This window comes from Mus pahari, chromosome 5 (assembly GCF_900095145.1).
Source record: "Mus pahari chromosome 5, PAHARI_EIJ_v1.1, whole genome shotgun sequence".
In the NCBI taxonomy this organism is placed as follows: Eukaryota; Metazoa; Chordata; class Mammalia; order Rodentia; family Muridae; genus Mus; species Mus pahari.
In genome coordinates, this window is record NC_034594.1 from 43,157,456 (window position 1) to 43,183,295 (window position 25,840).

Below are 25,840 nucleotides of genomic sequence, written 5' to 3' on the forward strand. Positions count from 1 at the left end.
AGGGAATGGGATCTTCTGAATCAAAACCAAACCAAACCAAACAAAAACAAACAAACAAACAAACAAACAACAAAAACACAAAAGCAGATGCCAAACTAGAAACTTGTGACTACATTCTTTCTGCCACTTCAGATAACCTTGGGATGGATGGGTGGCCTTGGTTCAGAAAGTACCCTGGTCCTCCAGGGTCATTCCATACTTTGGTGAAACCATTGATGGCAAATGGGATTTAGTCATTTTAATCTCTCAACTTCCAATGTGAGCTGTTGAGATGTAAAGAAATGAAACTAGTGTAATTCTTTAATATGTGGCCAGAGAAAACTTATACTGAAGGCCTCATTTTATTTATTTGATCAATGCCAAATATATATGAACAAACAGGTATAATAAGGGAGAGTTTTGAGCCCATTACCCAACATTGTAAACATATCACCTGACTTGAATATATATATACCTCTCTCTCTCTCTCTCTCTCTCTCTCTCTCTCTCTCTCTCTCTCTCTCTCTCTCTCTCCACATTTAGGTTTGTATGATGCGTGTGTGTGTGGTGTGTGTGTGTGTGTGTGTGTGTGTGTGTGCATGCCATAGCAGATGCGTGGAGGTCCAAAGACAATATATAGGAGCTGGATCTGCCTTTCCCCATGTGGGTCCTTCGGATTGAACTTGTGACATCATGCTTGGTTGCAAGCCCCTTTACCCCTTGAGCCAGCTCACTGACTCACTTGGCACATTTTTACCAATCACTCATTCATTTTGTTCAAGTATCAAGTAGAAAAGGCAGCTAGCAAAAAGAAACTCAAGAAAATGTCATTAAGAGGAGGGGGCTGGAAAGATGGCTCAGTGGTTAAGAGAGCTTACTGTTCTTCTAGAGAGCCTGGATTCTGTTCCCAACACCTACCTTGGGTGGCTCACAACTACCTGTAAGTCCAGCTCCAGGGAATCAGATGCCCTTGACTGGTCTCCTTGAGCATCCTACCACAGACATACACACACATACACACACATACACACATACATACACACACACACACACACACACACACACACGAGGGAGGTGTGCTGGAGAGATGGCTCATCAGCTCATTGGTTAAGAGTACATACTCCTCTTTGAGAGAACACAAAGTTTGTTGCCAGCCCCCACGTCATGCAACTCACAACTGACCATACCTTGAGATTCTGGGGGATCCAATGCCTTTGTACTCTCAGGACACAATCTCAGGTGCGCATGCATACCCCTATGCAGACACACGTGGATATACATAAACAAAATAATGAAAAATAAGACTTTAAAAATAATTTTAAAAAAGCAGAGGAGGAGGAGAAATGGAAGCAATGGAAACAGAAGAGCAAGCCTCGTCCTTTGGGATGTGAAGATGCAGCAAACACTTGGCTTTGCTTCCTACCTGGAATGTAAACATTAATCTCAAAGCATCTTGTCTGTAATCATCTGGTAGTAACAGACTAAATGAGAAAAGGACACTGGAGATAGAAGTTGAGTGTGGCTCAGATGTGGATGGTGGCGCANCATCTTTGTTAGGACCTTTGAGGAAAAGGACAACCAGACTGCCCTAAATAGCAAAGGCTTTCAACTTTGGGATGTTTTTAAAGCATGTATTATCAAGGGTAATATGGGGCAAAGAATGTAGACCAAAGTGAAGAGAACTTTCGCCAGATTCTTTTACTTAATTAACTGTGTGTGTCCTTCAGTGAGTCACCTTGACCTTATTCAACTAAAGGTGTTAATAAAACAGACTAGCTATACACAATCCTTTTCAATACCATAAACATCCCCTGACTGTAAATATAATAAACTTATGGCCAAATCTTGCCTGTCTATAAGAAGCTAGGTACAAAGGAGATGTTATTTACCAGCCTGATCCCTCTACGTACAAAAGCCCACATCTCCAGGAATCTCGATCACACACTTGGAACTACAGCATCTGCCCCATCTCATAGACAAAGTCCAACTGTTACCCTGGAGCAGATAGTATTATTTCTGTACGTAACTACCTATAGGCATTGTCCTCTTCCTGATAAATCAATAGTTCTCAAATATAAACAAGGGACAAGAAAAATAAGATATGTTAGTGAAAGGCATAAGGCAGCAGGAAGGAGCAGGGACCATGGTAAACTGGATTGCACACACCATCTAAAAGAGAAAGAGACTGTGTGGTTTCAGCTCGCTGATATCATGTGGGAAATGAAGACCCAAGGTTGACCCCTGCCCCCTTTTTAAAGAAGCTTCAAATTCAAGGTTATCTAAAATCTCCTGGATGTCTAAATTATTAAAAATTAGAGTGTACCTGATAAGGTTATGTCCCACAGGAGGCAAACTGCGGCTTCTATTTGAAAAGAAAGTAGAAGAGGGCAAAAATCCAGGCACCTCTGTACAGTTCGTTCCTGCTGTGGACTCTGGCTCTTAAGTAGCTACCATCTAGGAAGACCCAAACCATGCTCCCCCATGTCCTGAGGAAATGCCCCTCTGGAGGAGAGACCCATGGGAAAGAGTACTGAGCACACAGCGCTGCGTGCTGAGTTCTCTTGAATGCTCTTGTTCAGCAGCCAGGAGTACTGAGCACACAGCACTGCGTGCTGAGTTCTGTTGAATGCTCTTGTTCAGCAGCCCTGGCTGCAGTCTCTAGTCTTACTCAGCATCTCAGCCTAGGGACACAAACTACAGAGGCAGCAGCATGGGAGTGACGGGTGGAAGCAATGACAACATCCAGCAACCCTGAAGCTTTAAATGCCTGTTAGGCTAAGCATGGTGTTGGGCACAATTAGTAGCTGTTCAGTAAAATGACATTTATATGAAAACATTTTTGTATTTAAAAAAGTCATTGATGAACTAGATGATTATGTTTCAATATAATTTTTGGTATTCTATATACCTTTTACATTTATTTGTTTGTTTGTTTGTTTTACAATTTCATACGTGTACACTTTGCATATGGACAATTTCAGACATCTCATCTCCCTAGTAGCCATGTATACCCATCCCCCACCCCACAAATCTCTCCCACTTTCACGTTCATATCTCTTTGTTTTGTTAACTACCAAGCTTAACTAGGGCCATCTGTGTCTGGGGTTCGTAGGTACATCTCTTGGAGTCTGCTGGGCTCAGCAGAGGGTTCACAACTAAAGACACAATTCTCCTTCAACTGAATGAAAAATGTTAGCTGTCTATCTGAATTGTACATCATCAAGAGGCAGGGCCTATATCTTTCACTGCTCTGAATGTAATTCAACACTCACTTTCTGAATTTCTACTTTTTATCAGGCACTGATGGAAACTTCAGGGGATCCTGGTCCTCCCTACAAGTTGCCCATAGTACATCATGCTGGTGTTTCTAATCCAATTATGGCAGCCAATGGTCCTTTCTCCTGCTCCTGGGTAGCCATCCAGGTCCCGTCAAGACATCTGGTTATGGAGCTAGGGCTGTGTTTGTGTTCAGAAATACAAACCATGGAAGGTGATCTGGCATCTGTGTAACTAGTAACTGGGATGGATTCACTGCTGGGGCAACACAGAGAAGGAATCAATGTATGACATTGGAACAACCAAGTCACATTTGATGTAGACCCTGACAAATGAGAGAGCTTTGTAGAGTGGAGGACAGGACAATGAAATTCTCAAAGGATATACCACACAGTGCAGGTGTGCAGGTGTGGAGGTGTGGAGGCATCAAGGCTATGTGTGTACTTGGGAAAAAGAGTGTCAGTCTAGGGGGTTCTGAAGCATATGATCAAGAATAGCAAGAAAAGTACCAGCAAGGCCCAGAAAAGGCCAGGGGCATTCAGCCGCAGATCACATGGCTAGTTTCCTCTATTTCTGCTGCACTGGGACACTCTTTGAAAGGCTCTGGCTGCTTTGAGGTGCTCCGTGACAGTTCAGGGAAGTGGGATTTCTGAAGCTTTGTGAAGTTTTCACAAAGTCTTCTTGGGCATTGCTTTTCCAGATTTATACCCCCAACATAAAGCACACTCATAACAAATACAAAATAGAATCAAAACACAGTAAAAAAAAAAATAATAAATCAACACAGATATACCCCCTACCCACAGACAACTTTAAAAAAAAAAAAAAAAAAAAGATCCTAAATTAAACACAGCCCTCAATGAGCTAAGGAAGTCTCACTACCAAACAACTTGAGCTGCTGCTCCCTTGTTCATTGGGTTTAAAATAAATACAGATTGTGCTTGTGTGTGTGTGTGTGTGTGTGTGTGTGTGTGTGTGTGTGTGTGTGTGTGTTGAAATTGGATCATGGGAATAACTTGTCCCCTACACAAAAATTTTTCTTACAATGAGAAACTTTCCTGCAAAACCCTCAAAAATGATTTGTCAAAGATCCAACCACAGGTTCATGGCCTAAGCGTGTTTTTCTCTTTTGCAACATCTCACTGTGGATGTTTTTCTGGCTCTCTATGCAAAGAGGAAACCTCTCCCATTCCTGTAGGCTGCAGTTTCTGACCCTACTGTGGCAGCCAACGGCACTCAAAGCTCCCAGGCCCCATCACCAGATGCAGGGTGGTAGTCTAGGTCCAGTGGAGGCACCTGGTTATGGAGCTGGGACTGTGCTACAGCTCAGGTTCAATGCTGGTCACCTAGGAAGGGCTCCAGGGCAGGGCTCCCTCATTCACAATAGAGTGTTCAGGTATGCCTGACCTTTGAAAATCTAGCTCCAGCCTGCAGCTTCTGAGAGTTGCAAGCAGCTCACTCCATGTTCCAGGCCCAGCCCCCACATGCTTTCCTGTGACTGCAGCCGGCAAAATCAATACGGCAGCATTATGGACTCTGCAATATCATGTGAGAGAGCTTCAAAACTGCCTACATGGAGAGAAATGGGGGTTGGGAAGAGGCTGTCAGATGTAAGAGAGGATGTTATCTACCCATCTTACACTGTCCATGCCTTAGCCCTGAAGGGACAACAGAGGAACCCAGAGCTCCCTTAAAAAGAAAACTCTCCAGATCCAAATGTTGTCACAGTGCATCAAGAAGAGCTATACCAGGTAAAGTCGAGGCCAGCAAAGAGCTAGTATCTGGTAGCTTCTTGAATGCCAAGGGGCTAAGGCAAAAGTTGGAAGTGTACCACACAGGCATGGTGTGCCTTCATCCACAGCCATAAATGCTTAAAGCATCTCCTGTTACTAATTTTCCACTCAAATTTCTTGAGTTACCTTCAAGCACCAAAAGGAACATGTTTTGTTTGTTTTGTTTTCAGCAGGACAAAAGGCAGAGGGTATATCATTCGATCTGCACCAAGATGCTGTCTTTGACTCATTCCCACTTTGCCTAGGACTCTCACCCAGCAGACACCATTCCTGCCACTAGGTTTCATTACTCAATCCCAATGCCCCCATCACAAGATCCGAATCACCATTAAAGCCCACAATGCCCAGTTCCTAGTTTCTGCCTTCACGTGAAAGCACGGGCTGTCCCCAGACACCACACCTCAGTAGCCCTAGTGACAACTATCACGAAAGGTAAACAAAGCAAGTTTTCAGACACATAGCACTCCCCATGTCCGAGTCACAGCTTCCTTCAGCTTCTCGGATTCTGGCTTTTGAGTCTAAATAGAAGGGGAGGCATTCCCTACTGTAAACCAGACATGAGTTTAGCCCATTTGCTGTTAAGGGAGCACTACTTTCCCCAGAAAGGACCAAGCAGAATCAGACTCCTGCAGCCTGTTCTACTTATCAACACTCACACCTGCCAACAGAGTACAATGGCATCTTGCTAATCAGGCCTCCAGCAGAACTTCAGGACGAGAACATCACCACAATCTACACGCAGAAACAAACCACCATCATGATGGCCACACACCACCTGCTGCTTTTGTATCTGTGGGCTCTGTGGTGCTGTTTGCCAACATATCATCAGGGTTTCCTCTTGTCTGACAGAATTTACTAAGTGACACAGAAACACCTATTAACTTTTTCTTTTCTTTACTTCATCCCTTCCCACCTCCCCAAACAAGGGAAGAAAAAAAAAAACTTTAAACAACGCATTGATCCAATGCTAACAACAACACTCAATTCTAGAATGTGGGAGGCTCATTTTTTAGAACAACCCCTCTATATCAGACATTAAAATCTGTTCAAACACTCTATCTAAAATAGAATGATATTTGTATGTAATCTGCAGGCCTCTTTAAATAATTTCTAGATTGTTCCTGAGGCTCTTTGAAACTACCCACTGGACCACATTGTTTAGGAAAGGATATGGAATTTTGGTTTTGTTTTTTTTAAAAAAAAAAAAAAACATGCACACATGCTCAGTTACAGAGATTACTTTCTAAAAATTTTGACCTATAGTTTAAATAGATACACAAAGCCACCATACTGAGAATGTGGAGGGTGATAATGTCTTTGTTTAGCAACATGCAGCAGAATATGGAGAAAGGGATTTTATACAACGTAAGGAGACTCAAAATAATGAAATGCAGATGTTCAAGAGTTCCAAGAATTGTCAAATATTTGCTCCATTTTAGAGTCTTTCTGAGTAGTAACTATAAACTTCTGGGGAAAGTTCTGAGAGATCAGTTTTGGGAAGATGGGTAGGAAAGTTCCTTGGCTATGTCAGACATATCTATGGACATCATCCACTCTTGGCAGCCCATTGCTTTCCTTCTGCCCCAAATGATAGTCCACTCTTCCACAGTTGTTTTCTTCTCTTCGTGTTCTACCTCTACACACTAAGCTCCATGGAGCAGGGACAATGCCCCTTTGGTTCACTATGGTATCCTCAACACATCACACAGAGCTTAGCCCTATCATGAAAGAAAGAGAAGGAAGAATCAAGGAAAGGAGGAATTAAGGAATGAAAGAAAACAACAAAAGGGGTTCCCTGAGCTAGAGCTGCAGATGAGGCAGGCTCCCCTTCTTTGTCAAGTATCCACTGGTTTACAGTGAATGCCTATGATGGTGTTCTCACGTGCTCATGCACTGTTGGTGGATGAGGGTCTAGGGGGATGATGTGAAGTGAAAAAGAACAGGCAAGTAACCGGTGGGCAAGCCAGAGTGTGGAAAGCCAGGGACGCTTGTGTTCTTGTTGTTCTAGTTATACTACCTGCCCACTAAGGTTCCTGGCAAATGCTCCTCTCATTTTTCTCTCCATTTTTTCTTTTAGGCAAAGTCAGTCCCGAAATCATTCCCTTTAACTAGCTCCATTCTGCCACTCTCCCAAATACTAAGAGGAGATATTCCCTTGAGCCCTATTCCCGAGCAAGGCCAATGTCTGCTGGCGTTACTTTCTAGTTCCCTTCTCTCCCCCAATGATCCCTGTGTCCCCCAACCTTCTCTTCACATCCTCTGGGAAGTTCTGCCTTATCTTAATCTCCATTTTCTTACAGGAGGTCTTTGCCTTGTCCTATGATTCCATGAGACCTTCACTGACAAGGAGATCCTTTCAAGGTACCCTGGGAACTCAGCTAGCCAGAAGTCCTTTTACTCCCTTCACCTGCTGCTGCCCAAGAGAAATGAGAAAAGAGGAAATAGCTCAGTGCGTGGCTCACCTATCTCGTCCCTACCTACCTCTCCCTCTCCCTGTCTTCTCCTGAGTCGACCCTATCACAAGCCAAGACACAGTGGCTCCACTGAACCCAGGCAGCAGAGGAACCACAAACGATACACATCTGTCCAGTGGTGGCTCAAGCCAGGGCAAGAAGTGGTTGGAGATATGGATGTGAGACTACAGTGCTCTTTCTGGGTCTGTGTGCAGCCTGATCAGTGACACAGCTGGCACTTGACTTGCACCTGTCTAGCTCCTGTGCCCTCTCTGTGGAGGCTGCAGGGAGATGAAAGGTCCATTTATTGTCCTTGCTGAAAGAGCAGCAATTCTTATTACAGGGCTCTCTTAATGGTCCAGACCTCCTATGAACCTGGCTATCATGTAAGCTAACACCTAAGACTTAACACACACACACACACACACACACACGCACATGCACACACACGCGCGCGCACACACAGGAAAACATAGCTGGTTCATCATTCTATTACCTAGACTGCTCTTTCAAAATGTAAAAGTAAGGACCTTTTCTGAGTTCCTCTTATAACTCTTCCCCTTTCCCCAAACTGTCAATAAATGTTTTCATATGTTTTTGATTGAAATTTTATGTACATCGGCACCCATAACAGATTATTTTTTAAATTACCTTTTCTTCTCTCATACATAGAAGGAAAGTGATTGGCTTTTCATTTTTAACAGCTGAAAGGTACAGAGGCTAGGGCAGAGCAGCCCCTCCCCCACCTCAGCCTCAGCCCTTATTTCTCATAACAGCGTGGTTTTTCTAGGCACCCCTCCTGCCACGCCCACACCTCCTAAGAAATGTCTTAAAATAAAACAAGTCTTAGGATGAGTGTGTAGGCCCCATTGGAGGAAGCTGGGTAAAGGACACACAGGCCTCTTTGTACTTTTTTTTTGCAACGTCCCATGAGTCTGTAATTATTTCAAAATAAAAAGTTCTTCAAAAATGAAGCAAGCCCATGCTTTAAGGGCCAAGGCACAGTGGGGAGCCCCTAATGTAAGAGAAAAGGGACCTACTTAGGGAGAGCAAAGATTTACAAACATCACTACCTACCCTGGCCTGGCTACTTCTATGGTCCCTGGGCCAGGGTGACAAAGCCAGCCAGTTTTTGAACTATTTTAGGATATATTTGATTTTTTAAAAGAACATAACAGTGTTTTCCAATGAAGCTAACTGTCTTAGTTATGAGCTTTGAATGTTGCTACTTGATCTGAACCATTTAACATTTTTAAATAGTTGAGCCTTTTTATCCTCTCTTAAAAATCAAAACTACACCTTCAAAATAGACAATTATTTAAGTTTACAGAGAAAGGTACAGCTTTCCCGATAGAGTTTATCCAACTCATAACTTAAGCATTTTATGGCCACACTTGCCCAAAATTCATATTGGTGGCTAAACCTAGTGGCATGCTCAAGTGTTCTGTTGCTTCTCTAATGCCACTGTTCAGGTGGGAAGTTGAGCTAAATGTATGCCCCAAGAAATCCTTGGAGAAGTGGTCAGGAGGCTGATGACTATTAGCCCAGCTTCACACCTCTTGATGACCATTAGCCCAGCTTCATATCTCTTGATGACTATTAGCCCAGCTTCACACCCTTTGATGACTATTAGCCCAGCTTCACACCTCTTGATGACTATTAGCCCAGCTTCACACCTTTTGATGACTATTAGCCCAGCTTCACACCTTTTGATGACTAATAGCCCAGCTTCACCTCTTCTTCCTTACAGAAATCTACAGCCTAGACCAATGGAAGCTGTGAACTTCTGAGACTCCCACTGAATTCTACCTAAAGCCTGTCTACTCAAGCAGGCAAACCAAGAAAGTCCTGGTAGATAACACAACTGCCCAATGTCATCCTGAAATTCAAACTTTCACTTCAAAAGGACATGAAGGGACAGATCTGCCTATGCCAAAGGTAAATGGGCTAAACGCCCAATGGCCCAGTGTCCAAGTCTGGCCCACAGTGTTTATTTGAACATTCAATATTTTTATTCTACCTTTGTTTAATAACCAGGAAGCTACAATTCTTAAATTCTGATTGTTTTCTTTTTTAAATGGTTTGTTTGTTTGTTTGTTTGTTTTAGCTCCTCTTAAACTCTGAGATCTGTCAGAAGATTTTTGTGTCCCTTATAGCAGCATCTGGCTGGCAGTGAATGGTAGCGTCCCCTTTAAATGGGCAAATACTGTACACAGCCAATGTTGCCGCCTCTCCATTAACTTGCACTCTGCCAGACTCTCTCCTTGGCTCCTGGTATCCATGCCTATAGCTCCAGCACTCTTTTCATTTGCTAATGTCTACTGTGCCAGGGAAATAATCTCCTTCCACCCTTCTATCCCCCAAACTGTTCTCCACTGTCTAAATTCTTGGGGATCTTACCCTGTGCTACAAACCCAGTCTTTACTCTGCTACCCCACTCCAAGACCCTCGAAATGTCTTTGTTTTGCTTATAGCCACAAGAGGAAAGAAATGTGTCAACACCCCCTTTTGTTCTACCTAGAGCATGTGCACTTTTCAGCAGCCATTAAGGGCTGATATCTGCCTTCTCCTAGGTTCCATGTAGATGCTTTGGATTCTTAGACAAGAATAAGAGATCGGAGTCAGTGACATGGCTCACTGGGTAAAAGTATTTTATGTGCAAAGCCGACAAGACAACCTGAGATCAAATACCTAGAACCTAGGTAAAGGTTGAAAGAGAGAACTGATTCCACAAAGTTGTCCTCTCAGGTTCTCTCTCTCTCTCTCTCTCTCTCTCTCTCTCTCTCTCTCTCTCTCTCACACACACACACACACACACACACACACACACAAATAATAATAATAATTATTATTATTATGATTATTGTTTAAAAATCTTGTACAAAAAAAAATAAGAAATTAGTGGTACATGCTTTTGTTGCAGGATACTGAGACATCAATCTCAAAATAAATAGTAAGCTAACTTCCTGCTGGCTAGCTTTCATAACCTGAAGGTGCTATGGAGGCCACTGGTAGAGAAAAATCTACAACGGACTTACCTAGTGGTAGACCCTGCATATTGCAAAACCCTGCCCCGCATGATGCACCTAATGATAGCATGACCTAAATCATGGAGGTAACCACCCGCCTTCTCACTTGATTTGAGGCCCACTCATGCCTGACACTGTGCAAAAAAGCCCACAGCTTGTCCAAAAGCCCACAGCTAGGTAGGTCACTGGCCTTAATGTAGAACTTGCTGGTATTGTTTTTGCTAAATGCTCATGTTGTCAAAACTGCCTTCTAAATATTTGTTTATACCCACAGGTTAGGTAGCTCTGAATTTTGGTCAGAATAGCTTCTTTTTCACTAGGCAGCAGTCAATGCCAAGACTGATCGCTGGTCACTGATCACTGAGAATGAGTAACTGTTGAGTGCTGGCATAGTTGGCTTCAGCTGTCAACGATGACACAAACCTAAGGTCAGCTGAGAAGAGAGAACCTACTGAAGAATTGCTCAAATCAGAATGGCCTGTGGACATGTGTGTTTAGCGTTTTCTTAATCACTAGTTGATGTAGGAGAGCCCAGTCCACCGTAGGAGGTGTAATCCCCTAAGCAGGAGGGCCTACATAATAGAGGTCACTGAGCAAGCAGAGGGAGCATGCCAGTAGGCAGCGTACCTCCGTGGTTTCTGCTTCTGTTCCTACCTCCAGGGTCCTGCCTTGGTGCCTGCCCCTTGATGACTGGCTATAACCTGTCCACTAAAGAAAACATTTCTAAGGTGGTTTTGGTCAGTGTTTGGTCACAGCAATAAAGATCAAACTAGGACAAGTGCTGAGCCCTAATCTATACCAAACCCCACCCCCTTGACTCAGAGAATATCATGGGGAAGGGGAAGAAGAACGTTCGAGGGAGAATAGGGAGAAGCATTGGGCAATGTTGTCTCCTAGATGTGGCAGGACCGTAGTACTCGTGATCTCACAGCAGCTATGTGGTTATCTGCACAAGATCAAACAAGTCAACATTACATCATGGAGCAGGAAGTGTTTAGCAAGCACCCAACCCTAGCTGAGGAGCTATTGGCAGCTGACGGCAGGGAGAGGGCAATTTTCTTCTGGGATATGATCCTAGTAGGATGTCTGTGCTCCTGTGGGTAGTCCGCGTATGCATATATATATATATATATATATATATATATATATATATATATTCTTAAAATTTCTTACTAAAAATGCTTGTTAATATGGGACAATCGTAAAATGGAAAACATGAACTTAAAACAAATATTATAAACTTTGAACCAAATGTCGGCCAATCAGATATCCTGGATCTGCAACCTATTCTCTTCATCTTAACTAGGAATAACGGTGTTAGAAATACAATCAAAAGAAAGGAACGAGGAAGCATGGAAGGACAGAAAGGCTAGTGCAGGAGCCACTCCACAGCCGACTTGTCCTTTGTATTAGAAGGATGTAAAAAAGCTGAGAGTAGAATGAAACTGTCTCCCAAGGTTGATTCTGTGTTACTTAGCACCATGCTCACAAAACCCCTGCACTGGCTTAAGTAAACCATGCTGAACCTGCACTGTGCTAACATGCAAATACGTTTACATTATTGCAAAGGGGGCTCGGGATTCTTGAGAGACCAATCCTGGCTTGGACTTAATGACCCTTAAAGCTCAGCTGGGTTATTTGCAAATCGAGGGGGAGGAGAAGGGAGACCATGAAATGTCTAGAGCTCCTAAAGTTTTAATCTTTATAAATCTGGGTCTCATGGTGCAAAGGCTGGAGGAAAAAGTCAACAGGCATTCACCTCGAGTCCAGCAAGTGGGCTGCACTCCGTGTCTGGTCTGTAGGTTCCTTTTATGCCTGTATCCTGTCTATCATCCCTTTTCTCCTTTTTCTCCTACATTTTCATAGTAATTCACTCCACAGTAATATAAATGGCACTTGGAGTTGAAAAGTCGTTCAAACACACACACACAGGATGGAGAAAAGGAGACCAGGAGGGAAGGGGATGGGGAGGAAGGGGGTGGGGATGGGGAGGGGAGAAAGAGACTGACCTTGAGTCACCATTTAGCAGCCAGAAATTTTACAAAAGAAAAAATAGAGATTGGAGAAAAGAAGGGGAAATACTTCATATTATGTAAGTCACAGGGGCAGCTTTAAAGAGGGTAAAAATGACCCTGAAAAAAAAAAAAGTCCCCATCTGGGCAACAATAGGGACATCCTTAGTAACACAAGGAAGCCAATATAAAAGAATAATTCCTTTAAGCACCCCTAATGTAGAATAGCATCCTGAAAGCACTAGAAAATGAAGGCCAAGTGGCATGCTGGCAATTTCTGGAAGACAGCAGAGCACTTGAGACTTGGAAAGGACTTTATTATAATACTGGGACTCTTTACACAGAGCATCACTTCTTTAAGTGCAATAAGTCCCACAAAGTCAACTTCCACAAAAAAGAAAGAAAGAAATCAAAAAAGGCAGCTAAAGGAGAATTCTGTACATGTTTCTACATCAGGGTTTCTAAGAAAATCCCTGAAATGGTTATTCACACACACACACACACACACACACACACACCCCAAAAAGTGTTTTCCCACCATTTGTTAGTTTAGTCACTGAAAGAGGCCAAGGGAACCACCAGGACAAAAGCATTTTTTGTTAATGGGCATGCAATGCCTGACTGGGGGAAAAAAAAGATTTTTAAGTGGTTGTTTTTGTTTTGTTTTAAATTCTCACTTAATTTTATTTAATAATATGTTAATTTTAATTTTTACCATAAATAGTACTGAAGGGGTTGAGGAGTTTTGAGTTTTTGTTTTGCCTTTTTCTTTTTTCTTTTAAATTCCATTTTACTCCCACTTAAGACAAGAAGGAGGCTGCACACTCAGGAAACTCAAAGCCACTTGCTTCCCAAGTTGGAAAATGTTGCAGAAACCAAGAAAGAATGAACGCTCAGGAGCAACTGTTCAGCACAGGCGGGGGCGGGGCAAGACAGATGGTCTTTTCCACCCCATATTTCCATGATCTACAACAGAACCTGGATGACCAGGAAAAAGGGAGATGCAATTTGGAAATTGCCTTATAAAATAGAATCAGTCCCAAACAAAGACATTCAACAAGATGGAGAGATTAAAAAGAAAATTAAAATGGATCCTGAGTGATGGCAAAGGCAAGACTGTCCCTAGGCAGTAGCTGTTAGGAGGTGACAGTGTCTCAAGAGTGCTTGGGGGTCAAACCCACATGCGAGCTGCCTCGGCTGTGATCACAAATGAAGTGGGTCAGGGACATTGGAGATGAGGTTAGCCTGACAAGTATGTCCAAAAACATCTAAAGTATAAAGAAAACTGGAATATGAATCCTAGCCAAATAAGACAGAGCCTCAAGTCAGTGAGTTTCCTTTTTATGTATCTGACTATATCATAGCTCCTACTTCTAGCTCCATGGTAAACCTTAGGAGACTGAAGAGGAGAAAAAGCCTTTGGAGGAGAAACACAAGAAGAAAGCTGTACATAGCAGAGCCAAATGCTAGAACTACGTTGCACACGGATGCAAAGTTAAGCAGAAAAATTAAATAACATTAGGAGGAAAGTCCTCTTCTGTGTATACTTCGTTCAAATGACTCACTGTTTCAAGAACAAATTAAATTATACCCTAGTTAAATGAGTTACAGAGGATGGGGGTGAGATGAGGAGGAATTTGTGCTAAAAAGAAAAAAAATAAATAAATAACTTCAGTGGTCAAGTCTGACATGAAATTAAAAAATACCCCCCAAAACAAAATCCCCAAAATGCCAAAACAAAAACAAACAACAAAACCTGTTAAATTTATACCTAAACTGCTAAAGAAAGCCCTGAATAAGATATGACACAGTCAGTCTGGGGTTTCCATTGTACAGACAGGAAAAGTTAGGCTCATGCAACAGCTACTTCACTGTGTGTCTGCTGTAAAATATATGATTTAATATCTAAGCTCGTAGTTCCTTCCAGATACTATTCAAAGGAAAAGGTTTTTAGAAAAGGTTGTTCCATGTCTAGGTATCGGTTAATACAATGACCATGTCTAAGCTTACAAGTATTAGAAGTCTAAATCCAGAGGAAAGTAATACGCTGGGCACCGCGCAGTGGTCTGACATCTTCCCAGGACAGCCCATGAAGTGAAGGAGGGGTGAGAACATCTTCACCTAGAGACAACTGGAAGAGAAGTAACTAGCCAAGGAACTCTTCGGGGCAGAGGTTCCTAATCTGTGACTCAAAACCCGCTTCGGTCACACATTAGATGTTCTGCACATCAGATGCTTACGTTACGACTCACAACCGGAGCAAACTTGCAGGTATGAAGTAGCAAAAATAATGTTATGGTTGTGGGTCAGCACAACCTGGGAAACTCCAGTAAAGGGTCACAGCATTAGGAAGGTTGAGAACCACTGCTTCAGGGAGATTGTCACTCACTCTTCAATGGGGCTCCCCTAGCCGGTTTCTCTATCTCTAAAAACACAAGAGATGCAAAAATCTACTAAAGGAAGGAGTGCGGTCTACACCAGGCTGGCATCTGTAAAATAAACCTCTTCATAGGTGCTGAATTAAACCTTAAATTCCAAGATATAATCTTAAAGTTTTATAGCAGTGTATGTGTAGCTAAGCCCCCTCCCCAAGAAAAAACTCCCAACATGAACAACCATATCAAACGATTGCTTTTCAGAGGCCTATTCACAAACACCCCACTTTATCACAGAAAGAATATTCCTTGTGTATATGAGTGCTTCCATTATGTCTTATTTGAAGGAGGAAAATGAAATAAAATTCCTATCTGAGATATTTATAGATCTCATAAAACCTGATTTGTTCTCAGGAGCTGCTGTAAGCTCAGTCATCAGGTAAACTGGAAATGGAAGGTGTGATAACTAGCACTGTATTATGTTATATGTGCCTAATTCTGATACTGGGGGGGGGGAGAGGAGGAGAGGAGAGGGAAAGAATGTCAATCACCCTAGGTCCAGTTTCTTGGGTCAATGTATTCCTTTTCCTAGTTCTAAGTACTAAGAATGTTTGCTGAGTGACTTCTAAGCCCTATGCTGGGTCACAGAACCAGCTCTTAGGAATCAGTCTTGGCAACGACCTTCTCAAGGTTCCAGATACACATCCATGTAATGTACCTGGGACATGCATAATTGAGAAAACCAAGGTTCAAAAACCAAGATCTACACTCTGCTCACATACATCCTTACAGATCTACTGGTACCAAGCCATACCTCTGACTTCTATTCACATCTCCCACCAAACTAAGGGTCAGTATCCATATAACACCTGAAGGTGTTGGAGGTCTGTCTAGGCTTGGATTCTGCCAAACCACTTTCATGGCATGCGATTTTAAGTAAGCTACAGGATCTAAAACCACAGTGACTCCATCTGTAAAGTGGGGACAAGCAGAAATCTGTGTTTCCCATGGTTGTAGAGAAGGTAAAATGAAATGACATATGTACTCAAAGGAGATAATCTCTGGGAAGTCTCTGACATGTATTAGTATTATTTTGATGTTTTGTACGATGATAAGAATAGTACCAGAGGCAAGAAGGGCAGACACAGGCATACTCTTACACCACTTTTGCAACTTGTTTACTGTTCAGCCACTGTAAGATAACTGGCTTCATCATCTCCACCTCAAGTTTCTCACCCCTGAGTAGGAAATTCTGTAATATTTGCCTGCTTCTCAGTTACACAAGAGGCCACGAGCCCCTCAGAACTTTTAGCGTCAATATATCTGCTGGTGGAGATGCTCATAAACAAATATGAAACTCTTTATCATGGAATAAATTATCTCTTGGTCAGTAGTAAAGGAAGTAAGAATCTTGAGTCACGGGGGAAGACATACAGTTAAGGACTGACAAGTTTTGAGTGCAGAATTCAGTGACTCCATCCGACACTGAGCAGGATCTCCTATGGTTCACAGGAGAGCTGCTCCATACACAACCTCCTCACAGACCTCCCATGCTCTAGGAGGAGCTGTACCCCTGGAGCAGGCACTACAGTGCCAGATGAATAAAACATAAAAGCTCAAAATGTATAGGTAGAATCTATTTCTGTTCTTTTGTAGATTGTGCAAATCTGCTGCCTCTCCAAAAATAAGCAACAAGACAATGACCACTCCATTGAATTCTGCTCGCTCTGCCCTGGAAGGTGAACGTGAGCAGGGTCAAGAGCAGGCAGGGCAACTGCTCCATGGCTAATTGCCATTTTCACAGCTGGGCTGTGCTTTCCAAAAAAGCATCCTTCAACTGTGAGCCCTGAGCTCTTCTCCTGGTGGTCTCTCTTGCCGACCATGCCCCTTCAAAGGCAGTTTATAGATAAAAGGACAAAGCTCCAGGAGATACCATTTTGCAAACATCACAGTTTGAGAAAGAGGCATTTCTAAGGCTTCTTTGTGAATGTCACCACATGTTCATAGTCTTTACCACAGGAGTCAAGCCTTGCATGGATCTGGAGGCCGCCTCTTTGCCTGAATGTCCTCTGTAGCAATTTTTCTGCAGTCTATTTTTATCCCTCTTACTACAAGGATGGATCCTTTGATCAATATATATATATATATATATATATATATATATATATATATATATATATATATATAAACAAAGTCTATGTCTAACAGTGTGGTCAGTAAGAAAAAATGGAGAAGTGGAACCTAATCCCTATCGGTATGATCTGACATGCTACATACACTCATATACTCATATATCCCTTTAAAACCATGGCGAGTGGTTTTAAACTAAGGTAAGTGGAAAATCATGAACACAGACTTACCGAGGACAAATTATCTGAAATGTCATATAACTGGATATTAAAGCCCAACACCACAAAGTTTCCAGAAGTGGAATTTGACCAGGTTAAGTAAACTCGGGGTGGGTCAGAGGAAATGTGAGCCAAACAGAAGTGCCTTAGACACACCAAGTCCTGAAAGCCAAAATATGAAGGGTGGAACACTTGGGCAGTTACCCCTAACAAATGAGCTGGATGAGGAATAGTTTTCAGCTCTGTTCTGCTTTGTTAGAAATATCTGGCAATCTTATAATTCAAATTATAGAAAGCATAACATGCTCTGATGTAAGGAGTAGGGCCCTGTGACTGTTAGTTAACCCTCTGTATAGCAATGGTTCAAATCCGAGGCTGCATACTGGAATCAACTAGAAGCCTACAAACGTGGAAGTCTCATTGAGTCCCTCCCAACAAGACCCCAATTTGCTTGGTCTATGTGACTGAATACCACTGTTAAAAACTTAAATCTTAAACGATAGCTACAGTAAGCATTCAAGTAACTATGGAATTTCTACTGGACTCACTAAACCCCAGATTAAATATTAAAGGGTAATTATCAAAATCATAACAACTCTGTTTTAAGCAATATAACCTAAGTGGAAAATGTTACAAGAAAAGAAATATCCTACAGAAATAAAAGAGTTGAACAAAAAATTGTGAAAAATATTAGCAGTTGCTATTGACTAAAGACCAGGGAGACAGGGGACTGATTTCCTGAGAAATAAAGTAACTGTCTAAAAGTTAAAGGATATAGAATTTAGACCAGCAGTTCCCAACCTGTGGGTCGCAACCCCTTTGGGATTCGAATGACCCTTTCACAGGGGTCACCTAAGACCATCAGAAAACACAGATATTTACATTACAGTTCGTAACAGTAGCAAATGTTATGTTATAGTTATGAAGTAGTAGCAAGTAATTTTAGTAGCCATAATTTTATGGCTTTGGGGTCACGACAGCATGAGGAACTGTATTGCAGGGTCACAGTGTTACGAAGGTTGAGAACTGCTGATTTAGTCAAAGAGGGGTATGGAGGGGGAAAGAGGTGGAAAAGAGGGAAAAGGAGAACCCTAAATTAAAAGCAAAGGTGTCAAAAGTGACACATCTCATTTGGATGGTATCTGTCACTCCGAAATGTAGGAAGGATTTGCTAATGTTACACAGGCCCAATCTCAGAACAACTTGATACTTAGAGGTTTTGGACCCATCCTGTGTGTGAAATGGAGGCACTGGAGGCTTGAAAGCTGACCACAGAAGGTGACTGAAGTGTGAAGGCAAACCCAGAGCACTGGCAGAGGGGACCAAAATGGAAGGTCTGCAGTAACACACCCAGACAACGCAATAGGAGACTGATATTAACTCCTAGGGTTCTTCAGTCTAGAAGTTTCTTTACTCTAGAGTATACAGAGAGCTGTGAAAGACGGCTGGTAAGTCGAAGCTAAATCATGAGAAGGGTTATCATATCCACAGAAGGAGCAGGGAGGATGGGAGAAGAAAGGTCAAAGGTAGAAATCAAAGGGATGGGGCTTTGAAATGTCCTCAGCTGTGACAATAGTGAGCAACCCTAAACACCCTTGTGGCACATCTCTAATTCAAAAATGAGGACCCCAGAGACAGAGCAGAACAGGGCTCTGAGAAAATAAAGAAGACTTCAACTGTAGGGGAGAAACTTCAGTTTCTAAGCTCTTGGCAAAAGAGAACCATGAGGTGAGTTCCAGGAGAGAAGGTCCCATCAGGACCAGCAGGGAGTGTGAAGGGATAGAGGAGCCTGCCCTCCCTGAGTGAGAGGACAGATGTATGAATGTCTGTATGCTGTCTGTGACACTGAACCTCCTCCTGCCTTATGATGAAGGATGGTACCTTTTGGTTAACTTTATATAACATTCCAACCTCACATCTACCCACATCTCCAAATAAGTTAGAACATGTAGGAAAAGATTGTTATGAACTGGGCCATGAACAGGTGGTTGTTTTACACAGTCCCTTGGTTTTATGCAAGATGTCACTGTCACCGGACCATTTCACAGTTGCTGCTTTCTATATAAGCCCAGGTCTGCCTTTTATCCAGCCTCTAAGGACAAACATTTTGATGCACCTGCCCACCCATTTGTTACTACTTAAAAGATAACACCCTTTTTTGAGTAGCATTATTACTGTGGGAGCTCTTGCCTTTCCCCATACATAAAAAGAACATATTTTTACTGTTTCAAAATTACTATAGAGTATTGAGAGTTGGAGAAGGGTGACGTTAAACTACTCTGTGCTTTGATCTAGGGGCCAGGCAATGTCAATGTGTTTGTTAGTTAGTTAGTTTGTTTGTTTGTTTGATACTGGTACCCAGAAGTAACAGAAATATTTTCTCCTGTCTCTTTGAGACGGTAGTCTGAGAAATAAGCAGTGGTTTGAAACTTACTCCAGTGTCTGAGCCCTGGGACTCAGAATCAGCAATGCTAACATGAACCTGAAGAATGTAACACCTTTGGCTGTGACAGTCCACAGTGATTCAACTCCAGTACTTCAGAGCTGTATAAACCAAAACCCCTTTCAGGACTTGAAATGATAAGATTCCAGGTTCTGAGCTCTGTTGCAAGCTAGAGGCCAGACTTTCAAGATGACCCTCAGGAAATGTTAATGAATCCATATTCAGAAATAGATATTGCATGTGGCTCGACATTAATTGTTTTAATTATGTCAAGTCATTTCCGAATGACACAGACACAAACGCCATTTCCTGGACATTATGGACATGTGAAGTCACACTGTTGCTTACCAGTCCCCAACATGCCCTGAGCTAAAAGCATGCCCACAACAGAGCTAAGCAAATCTCATGCCTGGTTTATATAAACAAGCCCATAAGTTGTTGTTGTTTTTTTTGTTTTTTGTTTTTTTTTTTAAAGACAAGGACAGACTAGTGTTCAAAGCCAGTACTGAAGAGTTCATTTTTGCAGTGATCTCTTATTCTGTATCAATTAATTTTAAATGTGCCCTCTTCTAGAATGAAGTGGGGCACTATCTACATCCTTTTTACCTTTGCATCACCCAAACACAATAGTCTGCATAAATTAGGGCTTAGGAAGTGAAACATTTAGCACAGAATAGACTTAATATAGTTTTATACAGAATACTTTATTAAGAGCAAAGTCTCACATCGCCACACTCGGTCTACTGGCAGCTCAATCAGGAATGGTTTCCCCCATCCTCATCTCAAGCAGGTGGACACTGGGACTCATTTCCCCCAAGGCAGCTGCTGACCCTGCACAAACCCACAGCACGTGGCAGACAGAGCTCCTGTAACAGAGAGTGGGACAGACAGATTGCAGACCACCAGACCAAGTTCTTGGGTTCACAGAGAATGACAAGCAAGTTAGCATCTTTGGCCCATGGCAGTAGAAGTGATGTTGCAAGATAAGAGGAAGATCAAGGCCACTCAGGCAAATACACATCTAAAAACTGACAAGACTTTATGTGGGGGACTCCTACATGAGATTTAATAAGAATATTTTCTCATGAGGATGTTCTAAGATGGGAAAAACGTAGTGTTTTCTAGTTTGTCAGTGTTATATACATTCTGATTAGGTATCAGGAGAAGCTCTAGAGTTTTCTGGGTCCTTTTTTGGAGTAGAGTGGGCTGGCAATTGAGGTGAACACATTTTTACCTGTTTGTGCTAAGCAAGCACTTAGCTGACTTGGAAGAACAAAGGGACACAGAGTCTCTGCCCTCACCATCCAGGCATGGCTCCCATTAAATTGGGGAGCTGTCCTAAACTTTCAGCAAATCCTAACTCCAACATGCCTGCTGTTGGAGTTACAGCTACCACGTCACTGTAGCTGCAGCTGTAACTCCAACAGCAAGTGAGTTGGAGCTACAGCGAGTGAGCCAGCATCGGGGAGGCACTGTATGCAATCATCAGCGATGGACACAGTGATGGTGACTAAAAACTCCAGACATACTATGTTAAGCAGAGGTGGGAACATCTACCAACTAGCTGGCCAAATATCAGTGCAGGTATCCCACCAACACGAGCTGGCTGGGACTGGCCAAAGTATGCTTTGTACTAAACAAGAGGGATTCTGTGAAGGGAGACTTTTCAGATTGGTAAGAGAATGGCTATTAAAAGCTCCATTCTGACCCTCTTTAAACTATCTCCATTTAAGTGGCGAAGCAAATTAGCTTCAACAGGCATTTCTATTTAGAAGGGGGCTGGGAGAGAAGAGCCCACATTTGAACACTTAAGGTCTCCAACATGCCCATCCATAAATCATCTCATGGCAAAGCTGTCAGCCTGTATCTTCTACTTAGCTTTTTAAAGGGATAGGACCCCCACACACCCCATCATCCCTCTCTCCTCAGGGTGGTGAGTACGGGCGTGTGATACATGGAGAACAAAGAAGGGTGAGTTCCTCTCTCTTCTTAAGGACAGGTGTAGAGGCAACATCTGCACTCATACCCTTTCTTACTTTAAAATACCAAGTGGCAGACAGGTAGACTGAAGGATTAAGTGCCCACATGAAGATGTGTGTATGAAAAGAACATAAAAATGAATCTATTACAGAAAGGCTCAAGGTGTGACTGATGGCACTCACACGTGCTTTCATTTTTTAAAGCCACGTTTCTGTAGTGGCTGCATCTTTATAAAGACAAGCTGGAGAATCAGGGCAGTTTAGCTTCTGTTTCAAAAAAAAAAAAAAAAAAAGATTTACATTAATTGACGAACACACAAATCACATACAAAGATAAATAAATAAATAGCCAGCTATTTTATTCTTTCCATGTGGTTACCAAGGCTCCTTTGTGTCTACAAATTTCTCAGGGTGGTGCTGTTGCCAAGAAATTCTAATTCATGATAAGGTTTTCTGCAAATTGGGACAGTGGCAAACCTGCGGATACACAGACTCTGCAGTTTGCTTTGTTTTTCTGAGACAGCACCTGGCTGCCCGGTCTGTGGAAGGCAATGTGAGGGGAAGGATCACACAGAGGGAGGAAAATGTGGCTCACAGACCAAATCCCAGCCCCCGGTACTACGAGGCTGTTCTTGGAAGGCAACCATTTCTGTAGGTTTTCCCCTAGAGATGCCTCATACCAAAAGCCCTCATAAAAAGTGTTTCGGGATGCCTGAAACCAAGATGAAATTGCAGAGTTACAGGGACACTTCAATCCTTACAGAAGCCAAGTGTGCCATTAGTTTAAAACAATGGGGGAGTGGGGGAGGAGGGGAGAATGTTCTATGATTTATTTATTTGTTTCCAGTAGCAGTGGAAAATTTTTCTCCAAGCAAAACGGAGGCCTGAAATTGACCCCATCTGCCAATTATGAATCAGCATTAACAATGATCATAATTCCATAGGAGTTTTCAAGTACTCATGCCATGCTCCCCAATGCCATGTAGCACATAATACTCGGCGTCATTACGGACTATCCTTATGAAACAGCATGCTGGGAATAAAGACTCTATAAAAATTCTACAGCTCTGTAGAGTCTGGAAGAAAATGGAAGTGTTATATATGAAGTGCTTTTTACTTTCTGAGTCAGTAGCCAGTTCAAAGAGTCCAGCTTCTCTTGTAACACTGTGGATGTATCTCCCTTTATCATCATATGGTACCCTAAAATCTACTCTAGCTTCCGTCCTAATCTCAGCTGTTTTCAATGTCTGATCAAACAGCTTCTGAAATATTTCCTATAAGTTTTCAGGCCGGCAGCCTTCAGAGTTGTGTCAGATGAATGTCATAAATAACAGAGCACATAAGCACATAAACGCGGTATAATTCACAGTGACACGACAGGCAGCGATGATATTGCTTGGGCCAAGTGCTTGGGCATGCAGTTAGAGCTCAGAGATGGGGAGCAGTGGATCTGGGATGTCCATGTGGGAGCTGGAATCCTGGTTGAGTATCCCTGTCCACAAATTCATGTGCAAGTGACAACAAGGTAGTACTGTCTCCATCGCTGCCTTTGCCACAGGCTCACTGACCAAGGAAACTATCCCTCGGCCTAAGTTTGAAGCAACAAGGACAAACACTCCCTCCTCAGTCTTCCAATGCACAGATGTTCTTGGGTTTATCATTCAAAGCCATTCTCTAGAAACCAAATTAGATTATCAGGATCTCCATACACACACCCCCTCCTCCTGTGCGCATGTCCCCGAGTATACTGCTCGCTTTAAGAAAAACATCCAATAATGATTCCTCATTTGACCTCTAAAATCTGATTACCCCAGAGCATAGGGAAACTTCCTTCTGCCTGGGGTTTTTGTAGCAACCTTCTAGAGCTGTTTTGAGCAAAGGAGTCTCAGAATTTCACCATCTGGTTAATTTTGAACTAGCAGTTGCATAAAACCACCACTACCCCCTAAGAGTCAGAAGCAAGGGGGTGTGGAGATGGGGAAGAAGGAAGAGATAAAAGCTAAAGGTTTCGTCATAAGCATGAACTCAGGATCCTAGTCACCCTTCTACAGAGCAACTCTGAACAGAGTCCTGGGCAGGGCGCTCCTGGCCATGGTACCTTGTTTAGAAGTGCTTGCCTGCAACTTATGTTTCCATGTGGACTTGGGGAGGGGTTTTAAGATGAGAGAAGATGGCAGCTGGAGACAGTTGAGACAAGAAATAAGAAAGAGGGTGGAAGTAAGGATTCCTTTGCCTGGTGATGTATTTTAAAAAAATAAAATAAAATAAAATAAAACTAAGCTAGAGGTTTCTAGAAGGGGGAGGAGGGAGAAGGAGGGGGAGAGGAAGAGCAGAGCTGGCTTCTGAGGAAACAATAGATCTAATACATCCCCTAATTGTCAAGCCAGTGATGTTTCCTTGAAGCTGTATCTTCTGGATCCTCTAGGCAGATCTAGAAAAGCAGGTTTCCTCTAAAGAAGCCCCCACCCCCAGCCCCAGGAGCAGGCTTTACTACCCTGAAAACTGGAACCAAAACAAAGTTGTGTGATTCATCTGGAGGGAACGTTGTAACAAATAAAGCCAACTTTCTTCCCTCCAACACTGCTTAACAGTTAGTCACAAACAAGGGCTGCCTCGGGCACGCTGACTAAATCAACAGATTCCCTTCCCTAACCAGTCTAGACTGTAGTTAATATGCAACTGATTCCACACCCGTGGGCTGACAGGGTGAAAAGAAGGCTGTTTAGAAAAAAAAAGAGATTCTGGCAACATTTTGGCTTGCTTCATATCAAAATAAAAAAGAAAGGATGTAGGGAGATCCTACACAAGACATGCTCTTGTTAAGGACAGCAGGAAAGGACGTATTAAAGAAACGATGTGAGTATTCTGCCTGAGTGTTTAGCAAAGGACAGCATCTGCCAGCCTTCCAACTAGAATCCATGCGCTACACAGACACACAGACATGGCAGCGAATACCTGGAGGAAAACTCTGCAGCAGCTTCCAGCCAGGCACCAACTAGTAACAATGGCACAGTCTTAAAAGAGTGAGCGCTTTACCACTGGCTCCCTATACCATGAGCTTAGCATCTCTTCCGAAAGCAGCAACTGTTACATCCCAGCCTCAAGCTGGCAAACCCTGCTTTGGATCCTGGCAGAGGAAACTCAGCCGTTCATTAGCCTTAACAAGCTGCTGTCACTGAGCAGAGAAGTTACATGAGCAGCCACACACCAAGGATCGCAGGGCCCTCCCCAAGGGCAAGGGTATTTTGTTTTTTTTTTTTTTTTTTCTCTCCAGGATGGACTGTACAAATTCACACTCTGAACGTGCAAATCCAGACTGTCTTCCTGGACTTTCCACGGTGCACACTGTAGAGTTTTTAAACACCCATGGTGTCCCTAGTCCCAGCTGCCCTGCCCCCACCCACCACCATCTTCCCTGCAGAATGTCCCCCCCCTCAGCACCTCCTAATCGCTGCTGGAAAAACCACTGTTTCCGCAGCACACCCAGCACTTTCCACTGACCAGCACTTTCTTTATTCCACTTCACAAAGCCCAGTGAACTTGTCCCCAGTCAGGCTTCAACCTCCCGGAGATGCCAAGTCGAACTTGGCACCGGTACCCTTTTAGCATCCTAGGAGTTTTCTTAACTAGTCCTCTAAGACAAAGTAGGGAAGCAAGGAAGCACACATCACCCTTTGTCCAAGGTAGTGCTAACCTGAGAGGCACCCCAAACAAACAAACAAAAAGCAAGCACACAGTATATAGGCTGCTCTCTGGAGGCATTAGCTAGGGAAACGTACAATACATTGTCAGCCTAAGAGAGACACATCTTCCCATCTTCCTTGTACGTATCCTTAAGCATCTTTTGTCACCTGGCTTCTTTTCGTACAGCTCACCTTGTATAATCTAAAAATCAAGCTCCTATTCTTTTATTGACACTCGGTAAATTACTGGGAAAAACACTCCGTGCTCCCTCCCCAACCCCCTTGACGAAGCACACCCCCCCCAAGTCGGTCTTCAGGACCAGTTGAAATGGATAAAGCTGATTTAAGTACTAAGGTCAGAACTCCTGCATCTAAGAACGTGGTATCCTGTCAACCATTGCTCGACCACCTTCCCACCCGGCTCCTCCAAACCCCAGAAGTTCGCCAGCAATTCTCTGCTGGGGAACAGC

The 25,840-nt window shown here is 42.9% G+C and overlaps 1 protein-coding gene across 3 annotated transcripts in view; it reads right to left on the bottom strand.

The window, feature by feature from the left end:
* Klf7 (Kruppel like factor 7) overlaps positions 1–25,840 on the bottom strand; it is an 84,758-nt gene that overhangs the window by 57,312 nt on the left and 1,606 nt on the right. The window lies entirely within an intron of this gene.